The sequence below is a fragment of the Pelodiscus sinensis genome, chromosome 2, assembly GCF_052426305.1.
Source record: "Pelodiscus sinensis isolate ZL-2025 chromosome 2, ASM5242630v1, whole genome shotgun sequence".
Lineage (NCBI taxonomy): Eukaryota > Metazoa > Chordata > Testudines > Trionychidae > Pelodiscus > Pelodiscus sinensis.
The window spans coordinates 171529148-171547831 of record NC_143053.1 but is presented as its reverse complement, the minus strand read 5'-3'; the positions used below and the strand labels follow the sequence as shown (position 1 = coordinate 171547831).

The 18684-nt window shown below is 44.1% G+C and overlaps 1 protein-coding gene across 1 annotated transcript in view; it reads right to left on the bottom strand.

The window, feature by feature from the left end:
- ELMO1 (engulfment and cell motility 1) overlaps positions 1–18684 on the bottom strand; it is a 448991-nt gene that overhangs the window by 103761 nt on the left and 326546 nt on the right. The window lies entirely within an intron of this gene.

Below are 18684 nucleotides of genomic sequence, written 5' to 3'. Positions count from 1 at the left end.
GAATTTTAGGTTATATATCACATCCTTGCCTCCAGTGTGGTTTGTAGTAGGACTGTAAAAAATAGTATGTACATGATATGTGGGTGTGGGTGTATATCTAGCTGTCTATGTAACTACACATACACATAACCCATTTCAAATCAGATTAGTCTCAGTTTTACAGGTGATATTACAACCAGAGCTCCCAGTGAAGTCATCAGGAAATGCAGGGGCACAAAGCATTTAATATTCAAGCCTACTGTAAGGAGATATGATTTGTTGTTTGGTGCATGTAGCACTTTCCCCACTAGGATAGAATCACCATTATGCAGTATCCTCTGGCTCAGATATTCTATTCCCAGAGGTTATTATACTTATAATTTGAGGAGGATGTAAGACTGCTCCTGCATCATCGGGACTACCCACTCCTTCCTCCAGTTTACTCAGTTGTTGCCTTTTGAATATCTCTATCTTGCTTTGAGTGGAGTATTTAAGTTAAATGTCGAGTGCCCAGTGCTATAATGGAGCCCTGACCTCAGTACTGAAATATGACCCCAAAATACTATTTTAGCATGATAGTCTTGATCAGAGCATTCTTCCTTTCAGATGCAGGGATTTCTAGCCTCCATGCTGTGCCCCTTCAAATAAAGCTTGACCTCTGGGCTCTGGAGAAGTTGGTCAACATCTGGAGAAATACTACTACAGTAGTTTGGCTGATAATACCCAGAGAGGGGAAATTTCATATTTTGTAACACTCTAGAGATAATGCCTGTTGCATTGTAATTTACACATAGCTACATGGCTGGCTTGTGGGGGTTTTGCTTTGTTTTGATGGATAAAAAACTGATCTTTGTATGATCTTTACAAACCTAACTCACATTCTGGAGAGATGCTAGTTGAGAGAAACATTTGATATTTCAAGTCCTAAGTTCAAGTGTCATTGTCACTTGGGTTTTTGGATGCAACCAACTATGTAATTTTTTCCAGTGCCAAAATACTTAACCACTTTATCAGGAAGGACTTTCACATATGTTCATCAATTACATGTTTCCTTCTTTTACCCAGTCTCTCAGTTTTGAACTCATTTGGCCAGCACAGAAATAATCTTATACTACTGCACCCTCATCCCAACAATGTTCTATGGGGCACCTGGCTTTAGCTGCCCCCCTTAACACTCACTTCACTAATGACAAAGACTGAATTTACCTCTGATTCAGAAAGTCTAAAACACCCTTTAAGGCTCTCTGTTGGCATGATGGGAAGTGAGCAGCGTACAAGGATGCTATTGATGCTGGTCCAACAAAGGAGAATAAAGTAGATCTTTGCTTCCTACTATTCACCCTCTCTCTCACATACATACAAACTGAATACTTGGCAGCAAGTGTCTATAAGGATAAATGCTAGCAGGACTATCAACTGCTCAGTGTTTTGTTATGCTCATCGTCTTGTGAAACAGGTTGATGTGATCTCTATTTGGTTATATACAATAATAAAATTATGATTTATTTGGGTCATTTTATTATATTTTCTACCGTATGAAAATAAAGAGAAAAAAAATTAAAAATGCTCTTAGAAGTGTCTATGCTAAACCAATGACTCTGGAGCTGCCATGATTCATTGTGTAAATAATCATGTATGTGTTTTTAATATGTTTATTACATAAACTGATACTTGGATACTACTTAAAGAGGAGATTATTCACCCCACAGATTTCAGTAATTCATGTGTCAGTGCATTTGCCATGCGGGCACATTAAATCTGTTCACTCAAAAGTCTCACCTTTTTTTTTTTTATTGAAAGGGGAAAAAGTTACTAATGAGAGACTTTTTTATTACCTTGAAAGTGCAGTCTTAAGTATTAACCTAGAATAACATTAAGAACAGTGGGCCAGAGCAGATCACAGGACATCTTTAACTTTTACAAGTCTTGTATGTATTTTTAGGAGCAGCTTTGAAAAAACGAGTGTTTTGGTTTACTTTATGTTAAAATTTGAAGAGTTTCTGCCTTCTGCATTTAAAAGCAACTATCAGATGTACACCAGCCTTTGCAGAAATGATTCTAGTATGATTATGAACGTTTCATTAATAATATTATACCCTTTCATAGTGCCTTTTATCAAATGATTTACAATCAGTGAAACCTCATAAGATCCTTGCAAGGTAGGTGAATATCAGAACATTAAAGTAGAAAAAAGGTAAACTGAGGCACAGAAAGGCGATGGACTGTTTCCAGGCTAAACTTAATGATAGATCTGGGAATAGAACCCAGAAGTCCTGATGGCTAGTCTTTTGACCAGCCATTAAATAACACTGCTCTTCTAAAACAGCTCAAACTACCCTACAAATATATCTACTGTCTTGCAATTTTGGGAACAAAATTTATGCAAACATAAACTGGACAGAAATAATGTAATTCACTGCTTACTATTTTCTTGCTTCCTTAAATTGGCAATATTATTGAAAAGTTTTATACTGATATGAATAAAGAATGTTTACACAAGGCAATGACTAATATGCAAATGCATTCTATTTTTCAGACTACCTTTTGCAGGGCAATATTCATGTATATGTATGTGTAAAAGTGCGTGCATACATGTTTGCATGTGCATACATATGTATGTGGGATAAGTCATATATTCATGAATATGTCTGTGTGTGTATATACAGTACTCATGTGTATTATGCACAAATGTGTTGCATGCACACATGAATGAAACACGTTGCACATAGAGACGCATGAGTGTTGCTCTGTGCACTCACACAGTAGGATTTTTTATATTGTTTGTTGTATCCAGCATTTTAAAGAGACTTTCCAAGCAGGCTAGATGGGCTGGGGGAACATCAGGAGGAAAAACTTCAAACTCTCCACTTTGGAAACCAAGAGACATGGAGGGGCATTATCTTGATGTAACACATCAACAACAAAGGTGCTTAGGTAAACACATTTTTTCCTTTCACATCAGGATTTAATGGAATTTCAAATGTATATTATAAAAATAATGACTAACAAGCTCTGACGTGGCAACTCACATAATCACGGTAAACAACGCACCCCATCCTCTCCGCTACATACTCTTGGCAAAAAAGCCCTAGTCCTTTTGAGGGAGAGCTTGATTTAAGATGGGTGGGCAATAAAAAAAAAAGGGAGGGGGTTTAGAGAAAGGGATAAGCTACTTCCCTCCTTCCATTTTGCCTCAGAAATGCAACGGCTGATTGACCAGACTAACTTGCTCTGTTTTTTTCAAGACAAAATTTTTTACGGCTATGGTATTCTACTTGCTTCAAGAAATTTCAAGTGACTACTGAAACTATTCTCTCTCAAGACTAGTAGGAAGGACCAGCTGTTGGAAAGCACTTGCTGAGCCTCCTCTCCAACAAACATGTCTCACCATTCAGCCCACGCGCCAAGCCCAACTGTGTGTGTGTGTTCTGGCTCATTTTGTCAAGGCTATCCCATCTGCTCAGAACTTCCTTCCAGTTAATGAGTCTTCCTCTAATTGATCTTCCAAGATCTTGCATTTTACTTCTGTCTTAATCATCCACGGCGTGCATCACTATGCTTTCCATCACAGAGGCAAGCACCCCCCTGCAATCCACTCCTCTTAAATCAGGGGTGGGCAACTTCCAGCTCGCAGGCCAGATCCAGTCCACAGGATTAGTCCCTCCATGTTTATCTGCTCTTCTGCAGGTATTGGAGGATCACAGGTCTGGTTGGCTGTGAATTGCTGTTCGCAGCCAATCAGAGCTGCGATCCTCTGTTACCTGCTGAGGCACAGGTAAACATAGTGGCGGTGGCCCGCCAGGGACTAACCCTGAGGGCTGCTGTTTTTTTATTGCCCACTTGTCTTAAATCAAGCTCTCCCTCAAAGCATAATGAAAGGGGCTGTTTGATATACACTGTATTCCCAGCCCAGGCACTGCTGGTCAGCTGTGTCATGTGACTATTTGTTGATGAGTTTTCTCAAAGAGGATTTTTATTTTGATTCAGATGATAATGGTTTTGTTGGCAAAACAGCAAGGAGCCCATTAAATCGCCCTGCCTTCAATTCTTTGCTATCCTTGACTGCAAACACAGACATCAGAAATTGAAAGAGCACTTGCAGGAATCTAATTTAATATCATACATATTCTAGGAAGATTTTACTTTCCTCTCTGTTTTATTGTTGCTACTTTATTCACTCTTTCTTATGTCTATAGTAGTGTATATGCATGCTAGAACAGCTCTTAGAGAGGCCCTGTAAAATCAAGTTTTGTTAATCAATAAATTGCACCTAAGCACTACTGCCGGACCTTCCAGAATTGATTTAAAGAGCAAGTCTATCTAAATTTTCCATAAAGGTGCTAAAGGTGCTAAATGTTCAAGACTAGTTGACTATCCAATAAGCAAATGCTTATCGCAGTGGTCTCCAACCTTTCGAGGTTGTCGGGCGCCAGGGGGCGTGGCCGTTCGCCCGCCGGGCACCAGGGGGTGGGGACACTTGCGCCCTGGGGGTGGCCCCCCCCATAGCCGCATGCGCGGGGGCGGCCCCCCCCCATAGCTGCATGCCCGGGGCCGGCGCTCCCCCCGCCCAGCGCCGCGCGCCCGGCGCTCCCCTCGCCCAGCGCCATGCGCCCGGGGCCGGCGCTCCGCCTGCCATGCGCCCAGTGCCAGGCCAGCCCCGAGCACCTGGCGGGCGCATGGAAATGCCCCCGCGGGCGCCATGGCACCCGCGGGCACCGTGTTGGGGACCACGGGCTTATCGGATAGTCAGTTGACTAGTCAACTAGTCAATTCGCCCTCCCCCTCTTGCTGCCTCTATCAGATAGAGGCAGCAAGGGGGGGAAAGAGAGGGGCAGTGCCATACAGCTGAGCCCGGGATCAGCTGTTCAGCACTGCCACACACGGAACCCGGGATCAGCTGGGGAGTCCCCAGCTGACCCCGGGTTTTGGGGAAATGCCACATGGAACCCTCGGTCAACTGGGAGTCCCCAGCTCCTTATGGCATTTCAAATTGGCTGTGCAGCATGGAGCCTGGGGTCAGCAAGGGACTCTTTTCCAATGAAAAATGAAGTGAACATTGTTTTTTTCTCTATTTTAAATGACTGAAGATTATAGCCGTGCATAACAAATCTAATATTGAGGAGTATTTACACACACGCATGTATGTAAGCATGGTATATGGAGTATTGGTTATTATCGCCAAGACATGCTGGGGTCATTTACCCGCACAACTACTCCAGTCCCAGAACTTGATCCTGCAAATGCCCTAAAAAACTGTACAGGCAGTCCCCGGGTTACATGGATCCGACTTACATCGGATCCCTACTTACAAACGGGGTGAGGAAACCCCGCACTAGCTGCTTCCCCCCAGCAGACCAGGGAGACGCGAAGCTAGCGCCCCCCGCTGCAGACCAGGGAGACGCGGAGTGGCTTTTCTCAGCAGACACCTCAGCTTGAGAATAAAGGACTGAGGGAAGTGAGGTGTGGGAGAATAAAACTGAGCTCTGGAGAAATGTTTGGCTAGAGTTTCCCCTACAATATGTACCAGTTCCGACTTACATACAAATTCAACTTAAGAACAAACCTACAATCCCTATCTTGTACGTAACCCGGGGACTGCCTGTACTGTTGTTAGTGGGACTCAGTGTGGGCACAAGGTCTGGTTACAGGGTTGAGACCTTCAAATCAGAGCACTTTCATCTTTTGATGACCTGATGGGGCGGGGGGAAGGGGTGTGCAAATAAAGATAGAAATTTAGCCGTGTTAGTCTGGTGTAGCTGAAACAAAATACAGGACTATGTAGCACTTTAAAGCACTTTAAAGACTAACAAAAAAAAAAAAAAAAAAAAGCAAATAAGGTATTCAAATGCAAAGGGAGATGGGCTCAATCTAGATTCTAGCTGAACCACTCTCTGTTAAGTGTATTGTGCAGACTGAAGGCACCCAGCCTGAGCACATGTGACTACTCAAGCGAGTAAGGGCTGCAGAATCAGTCTCTTGGGATCATTGAGGATGGCAGGATCAACCATTTGTTACTGTTTCAGAGAGGGATGGTACTGGTAGCAGTACATTTTAAAAGGAAACACAGGTTGAATTTCTGTAGTCCAGCACCCTTGAGACCTGACTGGTGCCAAACCAGAGAAATTTGCCAAAGGGTGGGAGGTCAATATTGTCTAGCAGCATTACCAATACTTCCACTGGTTACTGGGCTCTGAGAAGACCTTTGGAGTAATTTAAAGCTAAATAACAACACAGAACACTGAGAGCCAGGGCTGCTGGCTGAGCCCAGGGTTCCATGCTGCGCTGCCTCTTTGAAATGCACAAGAACCCTCGCTGGGGACTCTTGTGCATTTCAAAGCTGGCTCGCCGTGTGCAGTCCGGAGTCAGCAGGACTTCCCGCTGGCTCTGGGCTGCACGCAGAGTTTTGCATTCCTTCTTTGTAATGCACAAGAGCTCTTTGCATTTCAAAGCGGCAGCGCAGCAGGGGCTCTTATACATTTCAAAGGAAGAATGCGGAAGTGTGTATCGACTAGTCGATATTCCATCGACTACTCGACTAGTCAATTAATCGTTACTTAACATCCTTAATTCAAGTCCCAATAAAGAGACCAAGAATTCCAATTTTACCTAGAAATTCTTGGTTCTCCAAATAATATCACAATGTCCTAGGAATTTCCATTGGAATACCTTCATCAGGGATTGCTTCTGCCAGGGATCTGGGGATTCCCTCTCTGCTACCCCCTCCCCAAGACACAGCTTCTGCCTGGGACTTCCCCACACACATATGTGGCTTCTGCTGGGGACCTGGGGTTTGGGGATTCCCTATTACTCACCTGTCTGCTGCTTCCCTTCCCCCACCCTATGAAGCTTCTAGTGGGGCTCAGGAGCTTCCCCAGGAACCACAGAAGCTGGGGGCGCTTTTCTGCAGCCAGTCTGGCAAGCAGGGAATGGTCACTAGCCAGCTGCTGCTGGCTGAGAGGAGCATGTGGGGGAGGGAGAAGCCCTGCAGCAGACAGTAGAGAGCAGCCCTCAGGGAGGAGCCAGAAAGCAACCAGCAGAGGCATATCCTCAGACCTACAAGAACACACAGCTGCCTAGTGGCAGCCAAAAATTGGGTGCCCCAAATTTTCAGGTGTTCTACGCAGTCACATATTTTGTGTGTGCCTAGGGACAGCCCTGGTCACCAGAGGCATAGAGAGGAGGAAAGTCAGTGAGAGAGGGAAACAGAGCTCAACTATTTTTTTAAATGATTCTTTGCTCCAAGTAGAGCTTTTCCAACTCAGATGCAACAAATCAATGAAAGCAACTAGAATGCAGAGAATTTAAGCATTGCCCTAAAAAGCAACATCATGGAACTGTGCCAGCGTAGGATTGTGAAAATGCAGTTATCAAAGCATTTTTCCAGTGTGGGCAGGCATTGTGATCTCAGTGAAAGACACAGAAAAAGTCAAGGACACACAGAATCAGTGGTCAAAGTGGGAGCAGACCCAGGTTTTCTTCCTCCATATTCTGTTCCCTGTGGATTGGAACCCAGGTGAATTTAAAGCACTTGGTCAATATCTTTTTATCTGTTATATTTCCACTCTACAGTGCGGAGGAATGCTTTATATCCATCAGTGCCTGCATTTATAAACATTTGAGAAGTGGTAGAAAAATGGTGTTGAAGAGGTTTCAGTATTCCTTAACTTCTCAAAGCCATATGCAGGGAATATGCCATGTGACTCCCATTCATGTTAAAATAAAACCATCAGAATAAACCCATATGCTACTTTGAAAATATACCTGTGTGTCCATGGAAAATTTCTGCAGCTTAATGGAACCTGCACATTTTCCTCTGCTTGTTTTTCTTTATCCAGTGCAGAAATATAATTCAGCAGCTCTTAATTTTCTCCCCAGTAATACTTAGCACTCTTTAGCAATATGATGTCAGCCTGCACTACCTCCTCAGCAGCCCTGTTATTCTAACTGTCATTTTAATAAGCATAGTACAGGTTGAACCTCTCTAGTCTGGCACTCACTGATCTGGCAACTTCCATGGTCTGGCATGATTTCAGTTAGTCAGATGTCTGCCTATCCTGGGTGAGGCCGAGTTTCCTGCAGTCCCTGAAAATTTGTTTACAGCCATCAGCCCTGGCTCTCAGTGTTCTGTGCTGTTATTTTGCTCTAAATTACCCCAAAGGTCTTCTCAGAGCGCAGTAAGCAGTGGAAGTGTTAGTAATGCTGCTAGACAATATTGACCTCCTGCAGTTTGGCAAATTTCTCTGGTTCGGCACCAGTCAGGTCTCGACGGTGCTGAACTACAGCACTCGTGTGTGTGTAAATACTCCTCAATATTAGTTCTGTCATGCACGGCTATAACCTTCAGTCATTTAGAAATAGAGAAAAAAAAACATGTTCACTTCATTTTTCATTGGACAGCTGAAATTCTCTAATCTGCCTTGTGTGTGCCTGCTGTGCATGAAGGATAATGCACTGAAAGATTATATGACTGCCATCTCTTAGCTTTCTCCTCATCCCAACATATCATCGCTTTGCCCCTTTATAACAAAAATCCTTCTGACTCTGCAGCTATCAACTTTATTGCTTTTAAATGATATGCAAACAAAGGGGGGAAATGGTATGTATCCTGAAGGCAATGTCTCCATAGATCAAGTCCTTGCCTACTAATGGCGTACTGTCAGACCCAGTGAAATTTGTTATCTCTTTGAAAAAGGATATTCTTTTGGACAGGAGATCTGGGTTTAGATCTCAGCTCAGTCCCTGACTTCCTATCTGAGCTTTAGCGAGTCACTCAATTTCTCTTCACCTCAGCCCCCCTATCTATCAAATGGGGATATTGATACTACTTTTCTGCTATTCTTTATCTACCTTATGTACTTAGATTATAATCTGTCTGGATAAAGAGTTCTCTCTTTCTCTCTGTGTGTGTATAATTTACATTATAATTGTCATTATATATATATAATGACAAGCACAACAAAGTCACAATCTCAGTTGGGGCCACTAAGCAATATTGTGCTACACATAAACATCACCACCGACAATTTGAGCCGGAAACACAAAAGCCAAACTACACTAGGAGTAAATTACAAATATTTACCACCTGTAGTGCCTGGATGCAAAGTGGGTGGGCCTCAGACCACTCAGGTCCACCCAGGGCTCTGGTCTGTACCTTTGCCTTCAAGCCCTTTACAGGACTCTGATAAATTTCTTACAAATTATGCCTTGTGAAATATCATTTGAAAACTGAAATTTTGCTGATCAGCATTGTCCTAAGAAAATATGTGTGGCAACACTGGATGCAAAAGTATGAGATTATATTACTAAGACAAGTTCCAAGTCCATGGAGCAGTCACAAACTTCCCCAGAGAAAAAAGCTAGCTGATGCCTAGCCAGATGTCAACAAAATCAAATGGGCTATAAGAGTGAAGAGGCCATTATTTGGCAGTAAAAAAGGGTTTGCATGAAAAATCTACATCTTGGTAAAGAGACAGTTGTGTGGGGTTCCGGCCATATGGACGTTCTGTCTTCTGAACTTCAGCTGGAGATGATTCTTGAAGAAGAGAAAAAACTATCAGAAGGGAGAGCAAATGTCCCTAATTATCTCTCAATGTGTTTCGATCCACAGCATTGACAACACCTGCTGGGGGGAGGGAGAAGATACTGACTGAAAGATTCAGCCAGTAAGACTGGTGAAACATGTGGTGAGAGACACGTAACTCTGAATTCACATAGCTTCTTGAGTTAGGCATTCATTGCATTTTATTTTTATTATCTTGTAACCCTTTCTGACTTTTATGCCTCATTTCTCACAGGCACTTAAAATTTCACTTGTGTAGTTAATGAACTTGTTTTATTGTTTTATCTAAACCAATGTGCATACACAGGCCCACCGATGCAGAGGGGGATGGAGGGGCAGTGCCTGAGGCTGGGTGATTGGGACTCGTATACCCCACCACCACCACAGCAGCAGTGACCTGAGTCCTGGGCCCTTTAAATCAATGCTGAAGTCCCAGGAGTTTGCTCTAGGTGGCCTTGAAGGTCTGACAGGGGGATGCTAGCCCCAGCTCTGTCCCTTCTGCCCAAGGCCCCGCCCCCTTTTGGAGCCCCAGAGTCAGACACCACCCCTTACCTAGGACCCAGAAAAATCTACTGGCCTCACTGGGCACACACTGGCTCAGATGGAGCAAGCCTTTGAATCTGGGTCTTCCATGTGAGTGCCCTAACCACAGGGCTATTTTGGGAAGGGTGTTTTGCTCTCTTCCCTTCCCTCATCGCACAAAGAATGAAAAATTTCTGAAACCTCAACATTTTTCGCAACCTATAATTCTTGTTTTCTGGCCATCTCTAACTTGTCTGATCTTTAATGCTCGATATATTACACAATATTGGCTTATTCTATATTTGTTCTGGCTCACACTTGCTTTTCAATAAACAGTGCTTATTTATGTACATTTTATATTTGATAATGAAACAAGTAGTTTGTAAATGTGTCAATCTCCAAAGGAGAAAGCCAGCATGCAAACTGTACAATTAACTCAGCAAAAATGAAATTAAACTACTGCCAGGCCCCTGTTTGAATTTGGTGATTATATGTCCTCAGCTTTGTGGTGCAGCAGAAAATTAATGAGAAAGTCCTGGCTATCGTAAAATCAACAACAGATATTGAAGTGTTACTATAGTACTAAAATCAAGAAGTGTAGAGAAGGAAATTAAACTAATCAAATTCTTTCACACAGTAATAACTAAAGCAAATTGAGCAGCTACAAAACATTCAGTTCTTTATAGCTTAAAGGCAACAAGGCAAAGAACAGTATGCTAGCGCAACAAAGTCTAATATATTTTCATTTTTTAAATTACGGTAAACTATTCCCTACTGTTTTTCTATGTCTGGTACTTTGATTTTGGTAGGTGAAAGGCCATCTGCACTAGATACATTTGAACCTATTCACATCAGAGAGAGAGAGAGAGAGAGAGTGTGTGTGTGTGACTATCGCAAATTTCTTAATACAAAACAAAACATACTCTGCTAGTAGAGTGCATGTGGATTTGAGCTAAAAAAAGTAAAGTCCAATTTGATTTCTTCATTATAAAAATGGTTCTTTTTATAAGTACATGTATGGGACACTGTTTGGTCAAGTGCCCATGTTCATATTTAGGAAGCGGAAATTGTAATGTTTGCTTGTTTTTTTGTCTTAATTTAAATAATGCCCTTCAGTGTCCTTTCAGTGATGAAAATATATAAGCAGTCAGCAGTGCCACTCTGACTGATACTAACTTGGGTTTTGCAAAAGTGCTCCCAATTGTTCAGAACCCAGGGACTGTGGCTATTGCTACAGGCTGAGTGGTTTGGTTTGCCTCCCATCACAACTGAGAAGAGCAGCAAATAGACTGACTGACAGTACCTATTGGTTGGGAGTGGTGGAAAAAAATCAGTTTGGCAGGGATAACTGGAATACAGGGTTTGGCTCTCCGCAGTAGAAAAGTGAGGAAAAAGCCACAGATTGTGAGAAAAATCCCACCACTCCCCATGCTCCTCCTGCCTGGATGAGCAGTAGCAGCAAATGGGCCTCTCTCAGCCATTCAGGACATCAACTACAGGACAGGTGCAAGTCTGTTGGGGGTAAAGGGTTGTGACTAGTGTTCCCTGTAAGCTGAGTACTTGTGCAGCGACTCAAGAGACATTCCGATGTCACCCAACTGATTAGCAGAGCGCCCACAGTTGGCAGCATGTGTTTCTACTGCTGGTGCACATTAACACATGCTTCAGAGCACATAACAAAATGTGTTCCGCCCATGATGGAACAATTAGAGGGAACATTGGTTGTGAGGGAAGAAAGAATACAGGGGACCTCCACAGTCACAATAAAGTGTCTGAATTTCTAAGTGTTTGTTCTGAATTCCACTTTTGAGGTTCCTCAAGCATTAGTTTATGTGGTTTTTTTTTAATAAAATCACAAAATGGAGTATAATAGGGAAAGAAGAGTTACAAGTCTCAGCATTCAGATTAAAAGTAACCTAAAATCCACCAGAATGTGTACACAGCTCTTTGGCAGCTACCATATATTGGCTTAGCTGGAGACAAGTCCTTGGACTTGGAAAAGAATATTAAAATGTTGGCAACTATGAAATCCCCGCCCCTCATTTCATAAATCTGTTTGCAAAAACAATGATGCTCCAGAACCTCATTTGCTTTTTTGCGGATACTCTTCTCACTATGAAGTGGACTGTGCCAAAATAAATCTTAGATAGCAACTAATAAGCTAACAGTGTATAGCAGGGGTTCCCAAACTTTTTGACACGGGGACCAGTAAATCCATTCACGAGCTTTCAGAGGACTGGTAACATTCATTTGCATATTTGCATATCTATTAAGCAAATTACGAGTATGCAAATACGGTGATTTTGGTCCTCCCAAAGCCCCCAGAGCCAGCTTTAGCAAAGCTTTTGATATGGCCACCCACAATATTCTTACCAGCAAGTTAAGGGAATATGGATTGGAAAAATGGACTGTAATCCAATAAAACCCTGCACCACCACATCGTGTATTGAAAAGGGGCTCATTTATTTTCAGAAAGCTGACACCATCTTTGGAATTTTTTGTCCATATTCTCATTCCGGATGGTGAATACACCAGGTTCTCTCCATTCTGACACATTGTAGTGCCCTTAAACCTCACTGTCAGCAGTGGGGATATTTAAAAGGCACTGCTTTACATTTTTATTTAGGGTCTGTGTGCGCCCTGAACTACCCTGCTCACCGCTGGCCGATTCTTTCCCCCCCACCAGCCCGGCTGTCCCTGCCAGCCGATTCTCTCCCGATCTCTCCTGGCAAGCCCTGCTGCCCCTGCAAGCTGGTCCCCCCTCCCCCTGTCCCCATGATCTCCCCTAGCCAGCCCCACTGCCGCCCCCACCAGCCCTCCTTCTGCCGGCCAGTTCCCCAGCCAGCCCCACGGTCTCCCCCAGCCAGCCTCTCTGCCCCGGCGAGCTGGTTCCCACCCCCGTGATCTCCCCTGGACAGCTCTGCTTCTGCCTGCCGGTTCCCCTCCCTATCTCCACGAGGCACCTCCTCTGCCCTGACCCTGCTTCCCTGTGGCCCATATCCAACCTCTCCTCCCCCCTCCACAGGCAGCAATAAGAGCTCACCTGGTAACCCTCACTATGCCTCTGCCGGGAGCCTGAAATATACGGCTGCATCCGCCCAGCCCGGCTGAGGGCTTGGGGAACCCGGCACTGCACGGACAGTCCTGGAGCCCGGAACACGCTGGCAGCCACACTAAGGCCTGGAATTTTTTTAACGGGCCGCGGCCCATAGTTTGGGAAACGCTGGTGTATAGGGATAAACTGGCTTTCTGATTTCACCAGGACATATAGTCAAGCACAGCAGGACACTTATTCTTACACGATGTGCCAGGGGATCTTGCAGATCCCCACAGAGCTGGCAGTGTCTTGCTTTATAAGGCATACCATGAGGACTCAAGTGAACAGCAGGTCAAAAGAAATGTTGAGTCACTCTTGTTGGGATGTGACACTTTGAAACTTGAAGCCTGAAGCCCTACGGTGACATCAGCCAGTGAAGTTGAGGGTGCGATTCCCAGCTCGCGTGAACCATATTCACACTAGCTCTCGTGGAACTGTTGTGGAGCTAGTGCACTGAAAATAGTAGGGTAACCAAGGTAACACAGGCACTGGTGAGTGGTAGCACTGGTTGGCCACCTAAAGTACAAACTCAACCAGACCCCAGGGGTATGTGTTCAGGGTGGTTAGCCCCTGCTACTCTGACTACACTACTATTGTACGTCTGTGCACGCTGGCAATCATAGCCCCAAGCCTCAGTGTAGATGTCACCTAGGATGAACCCCCAGAGTGAATCATGCCACAATACAACTCAAACTATGTGTGGAAGCTTTTTGCCTAGGCACTTGTGATCCAGGGACCACTTGATGCCAACTGGCAGCAGGCATAAGGGATGCATAAGGTTCACAGGAATCCCCTGGGTCTGGTATTTATGTTCTAGTTCTTGATTTTATAAGAAAGGGGATCTCAACCAACCTGGTTGAAAATGACGGGGGTAAGCTTTCTTGTAAGAGAAAGGGGAATAACTCATTAATTATGTTTAGTCTCTACATACAGCACCTGCAGTTGGCAACTTTTTATGTGACATCTGTAATCAGCTCTTCCAATCAAGGATTGGTTTAGTTCAGTGGTCCCCAACCTTTTGAGGTTGTCGGGCGCCAGGGGGCGTGGCGGTTTGCCCGCCGGGCGCCAGGGGGCGGGGACACTTGCGCGCCTGGGGGCGGCCCCCCCATAGCTGCGCGCCCGGGGGCAGGGCGCCCCCCCTTGGATGGCTCAGTCCAAGAAGACGATGACATTTAGTCTCTACAAAGAGTGTTGTCATTTTATCTGTAACTATTATTTTCCAATTTTCATACTCACTATGACTCGAATCTCTGTTCTTTGATGATAAACTTATTCTTGTTTTCACTATAAATATATTTATGTGCTGTGTATACAGCAGGTCTGATAATTACGTGTTTAAGTGGATAAAGGGCAGAATACTCGAAGGTGGGGTATGTCCCTATTGCTAACCTGTATATATATAGAGAGAGATCTAAGGAGGCCTAGAAGACAGTGCTTGTCCTGCTAGGGGTGGCGATTTCAGGCGGAAACATCCACAGCAAGCACAAAACAAGATTTCCTCATGCTACGAGCAGATGGAGGTGAAGTGCCTCACAATACTGGGTACCCTGGGAAGCGCCAGTACACTTTAGTTCCTTCCAGGAGTAGCAAGTTATTTAATCAGAGATTCTAGTTTCTGTTTTAGTGATGTTAACGATGGGATTGGTATTCATTTCTGTTCTGCCTCCTATCACTATTGCTTCAAGGCAATTCACCCATGTGACTTCAAGTTATTTGTCCAATGCTGCAGTCACCACTTGCACAATGCTATATTTATCAGGTATTTCATTTCATATTTTATGTCCCACTGACAGACCTATTTCAGCTTCATGCCAGAACCCAGACAAGATTATAAATCTGAAGATCTCAAGGAATTTTGACCAAGAAAGTCACACTGATAAACCCTCTCTTTATTGTTAGCATTTTACGAAGCTTTTTAAGTTCTGTGAGAGATAGAAGGGGATACGTGACAATCTACTGCCCTATATTTGGTTTTTTTCTTCCATGATAAAGCTTCAGAGCTGAACTCTCTTACAGTTGCTTTGTCATCCCTCACATTTCAGCCTAGCCCTGAAATGTTCAAAAGCTCAGGTTTGCCACAGCACAAAAATTAAGCTTCCTGCAAGTACACACTGATTGTCCCTCCCCAGTCAGAAGTTTTTTGGGGAAGCAGGTGGGGGAGTTGGGAAAGAGGATAGGTCTCGCAAAACATTCAAGCTGCTTTTAATGTACTGCAGTACAGTATGTAAGGGGACTGTTAGCCCCTTACTAAAACTCTGTGGGAGTTTTTGGTTCACAAGCTCCCAGTATCAAAAGGGGAAGGGGCCATGAGACTGACAGACCCCCGAGACAATGGAAAGCAGCCAATACTCCAGCTCGGCCTGATTGACAGGTTGGACAGGCCATTGAGGAAAGTAAGAGGCCAGGCCCCGTCCTCCCTGTGAGCTGGGATTGTTCTGGGTCTCTCTGAGCAAGGAGAGAGCTGAGAGACAACAAAGAGGAGCAAGCTGTGTGGAGAGGCAGTCCTGCAGCAACAGAGCCAGGCACACACAGCCCAAGAAGTGCAAGCTGTGTTGAGGGGCAGTTTTGCAGCAACAGAGCCAGGCACACACAACTCAAGGAGCACAGATCCTGTGTTGAGCAGCAGACTGGCAGTGCTCAGAGAGCCAAAAGGGACAGAGAAGCAACGCAAGGAGCTGGAGACTGGCAAAGCAGCACAGCCTGCCGCTGGGTGTGGTGAGCAGCTGGGACCGGTGAGCAGCTGGGACCAGCAAAGTGCGGGGAGAGCCAAGCCAAGAGGCCCAGCAGGCCAGACTGGGAGAGGGGTCTGGCTACTTAGAGCTTGAGGCTGTGTGGTCACTGCCAGAGTAAGCGTGTCCAGCCTGCAGCCCCTCTGCAGCACATCCAGGGCCTATAAGGGGCCTCTAAGGAAGGGACTGTGAACTGTCCTTACACTCTGCAGACTGTTGTTTTGATGTCCCCATGCTACAGAGCAGGGCTGTGTGTTCTCATTTAACCATTCTCATTTTTTCTTATTATTTTCTCTTTAATCAGTTGATGTTTAATAAATTGTATTTGCTTTGAACCTTATGAAATGATCACTGGGCCAAGAAAGCATGCAGTGTGAAGAGAGCACCTCCGAGTGGGGACACCCTAACTCCTGCCCCTAGTGACTACAAGGTCGGGGATTAAGCCCCAGGAAACCTGGGCCCAGCCTTGTTGGGGTTTTGAGGACTCTGCTACTCAGGAGCATGGAAGGGGAGCCCTCAGGATCAGGGAGGCCGTGGGGTAAAGGAAGTGGGAGCGGGGACCTAGATCCTTTCGCTGATCCATTTCACCGAGGTGGCACAGAAGCTAGGAAAGTTCCCCACAATAGCAGGACCATTCCCCTGCTTACAATTATAGAAAAGTCACCATTCACCAGCTGTTACCACTGACACATCTGAGCAATGGCATACCTAGGCATTCCCTTGTCCACTCATCAATGGTGAGCAGGAAACTTTCCCTAGTGAGCAGAGGGTTTCTACAGAATGTAAGGGTTTGTTGGGGTTTAAAAAAAATGTCTAGCCTTCTAGTTGGGAAGAAAAGCTTTCTGAATGTGCACACATACAAGATTGGCTTTCTGAGACTGCAAGTAATCAGACTGAATCAATGAGGAGATGTGGACAACTCCCATTCTGCTCACTGGGTTAACTCGGAAGCCCGTCTCTTGCTTCCTAAGACTCTTTCTGTCCTCCAGCAGGCTGCGCTGGTTTGTCTGTATCACTTTGAAGGCTCACTAACCCTGCTTGCCCTGGTGCAGTGAGGAGTCTAGAATCAGATCAACTGATGGGTGACCTGCTGCACTTGGCAGTCATCTCATGTCCTAAGAATAGGGGGAAAGAACAGTATCCCTGATAGGCAAGTACTGGCAGTCATCATATTTAATCGAAATAATACAAGAGATGTAAATTTCAGATGACAAAGAAGGACACTTGTCCAAGGACAAAAAGAAAACCTTGCTTTGTTTAAAAGGGAAAAAAAAAAGACATCTCAATGATTTTCACTCCCTCTCTTCAACCACAGTGCTATTTAGATAACAATTACTTAAAGTGAGCCAATAATAATTTCAGTTCCTCTGCTACTCCAAGACAGGCTATAAAAATCTCATTGTCAGCGGCATCATTCATCATGATAACCTCCTTTCAACTGAAACAAAATCTCAGACGTCATTTCTTCCCTTCCCCCCCTTTTTTTATTCGCCTATAATAAGGTCTATAGTCTAGGGAGCTTTCAGGCTGAACCATGCATTGTGATTTACAAATGAAAATCTGGTATTATATGCTCACTGACATTTACATCAGCAGCAATTCATGCAGCAAAATACCATATGCCATGCACCCCCGATTTAACCAAATTGTGGAAACATACATTAGAAGAAATAAAAATACAAAGGTAAGAGAGGTTCCCACAATTTGACTGTTATCAGCACTTTAAACAGAGAATGACATATTCTGTTTGGGCGACAGTTTTAGTTAGGTTTTATCATTGCACAGACTGATACAGCCTGCATGAAAGTAATGGAATTTCTTCCAATGCCAAATGTTTTTATAGAGAGTACAAAAAAAGCGTGGTTAGTAGTTTTCAGTACAATCACCCTATTGAAAGCTAAGGGTGTTTATTGGCCCAATTTGCACCCACAGCGATGAAAATGAAGAGTGCTTGGAAAACATGAAGTGCCAACAGTTTTTTAAATTGCCATCTATAGAGGTATTAAGCAGATCTGTATGAAATCTACAGTAACAAATGGTCTTAATTAAGGAATGAAAGAATGGAATCCATTCAATGAGGGGAATTTAGGCTTTTAGAAAAGGAGACCCATCATCAGTTTGCAAATATATAATAAGATTTTTGTGTTTAGTCTGAGCTGTGTTGCATGATAGAGATAACGGTGAAGCTCAGGCCAGACCTCTATAATTCTTATTAGAAAATTAGCACAAGTTGAACCTCTCTAGTCTGGCACGCCCTGATCCAGCAATATCCGTGGTCTGGAATTATTTTAGTTAGCCAGATGTCTTCTTAGCATAGGTGTGGCCAAGTTTCCTGCAGTCCCATAAAATTTGTTATAACTACTGTAACTGACTCTCAGCATTCTGTATTTAGCTCTAATTTACCCCTAAATGTCCTCTAAGAGCCCAGGAAGCAGTGGAAGTGCTGGTAATGCTGCTAGACAATATCAACCTCCTGCGGTTTAGTAAATTCTCCAGTTCAGCACTGGTCAGGTACCCAGGGTGCAGGACTAGAGAGGTTCAACTTGCATTATCACCCTAATAAAATAACATAAAAAGCCTAATATATTGCCTATCGATAGCAAAAAAACCCCATTTTTTTACCTAGAGGCTTTGATTCTAATGAATGTTTTGTCCATCCTTTTGTTCTCGGCCCTGGACAATATGCCTACGTAAGTATGAAACTTGTTCTCTCTCTCTGAGCTTCCTGATTTGCCATGTAATTGAAAGGTGAACTGGAAAGCAAAATAAAAAGGTGAAAAACTGGACTCAGTGAAGTG